We start from the raw sequence: 1,367 nt of genomic DNA on the forward strand, positions 1-1,367 counted from the left end.
TAAGAGAGGAGGTGTAGACCGTGTGTAGACAGTGTGTAGGCCCTGTGTAGGCCGTGTGTAGACAGTGTGTAGACAGTGTGTAGACCCTGTGTAGACCCTGTGTAGACAGTGTGTAGACCCTGTGTAGACAGTGTGTAGACAGTGTGTAGACCCTGTGTAGACCGTGTGTAGACAGTGTGTAGACCGTGTGTAGACCGTGGTCCTTGTCGATAGCCTGACGTGTTTGTTTACTTAAGTGTCGTGTGGTCGCCTCGGTTACTTACCACTGCCTTTTCTACTGGAAAAAACTGTATACTTTTTTTAAAATTTGTTAAACTTTGTTGTTGATGCTTTAATGAATGAGCTTACCTGATGGCAGGACTGTGATCTTGTTGGGCGCGGCTGCTGGACTGCGTTGTCTGCATTTATGTGGGAGATTTTTGTACCTTAATACCATGGCCTTACACAGTGGGACATGTCTATGATGTCATCGTCCTTCTCTGCTCTCTCTCTCTTCCTGTTCCTTCTCTCTTTCCAAACATGTCTATGATGTCATCGTCCCTCTCTGCTCTCTCTCTCCTCCTATCCCTTCTCTCTCTCCAAACATGTCTATGATGCAATCGTCCCTCTCTGCCCTGTCTCTCTTCCTGTTCCTTCTCTCTTTCCTCAAATGTCTCAAGAGATGAAAAGATTTCAGACAGCCAAACTATGACGTGCCTTCCTCTGTCCTTTCTTCCTCTGTCCTTCCTTCCTCTGTCCTTCCTTCCTCTGTCCTTCCTTCCTCTGTCCTTTGACAAGCGACTGGTCCCAGAGACAACAACAATTCTCTTGTCACTGCCCCCAGGTTCTGATGACGTATTTCTGGATGTTTACAAGTGAACTAAACACTACCATATTGTGTGTGTGTGTGGGGAGGTTACTTGTGACTGCCTATATACTAAATGTTGTGTGGAAGATCTTTGGACAAGTGAACTAAACACTACCATGTTGTGTGTGTGGGGGGGGGGTGTTACTTGTGACTGCCTACTAAATGTTGTGTGGAAGATCTTTGGACAAGTGAACTAAACACTACCATGTTGTGTGTGTGTGTGGGGGGGGGTACTTGTGACTGCCTATATACTAAATGTTGTGTGGAAGATCTTTGGACAAGTGAACTAAACACTACCATGTTGTGTGGAAGATCTTTGGACAAGTGAACTAAACACTACCATTTTGTGTGGAAGATCTTTGGACAAGTGAACTAAACACTCCCATGTTGTGTGGAAGATCTTTGGACAAGTGAACTAAACACTCCCATGTTGTGTGGAAGATCTTTGGACAAGTGAACTAAACACTACCATTTTGTGTGGAAGATCTTTGGACAAGTGAACTAAACACTACCATTTTGT

Source organism: Aplysia californica, unplaced genomic scaffold (genome assembly GCF_000002075.1).
Source record: "Aplysia californica isolate F4 #8 unplaced genomic scaffold, AplCal3.0 scaffold02813, whole genome shotgun sequence".
Taxonomy (NCBI): Eukaryota; Metazoa; Mollusca; class Gastropoda; order Aplysiida; family Aplysiidae; genus Aplysia; species Aplysia californica.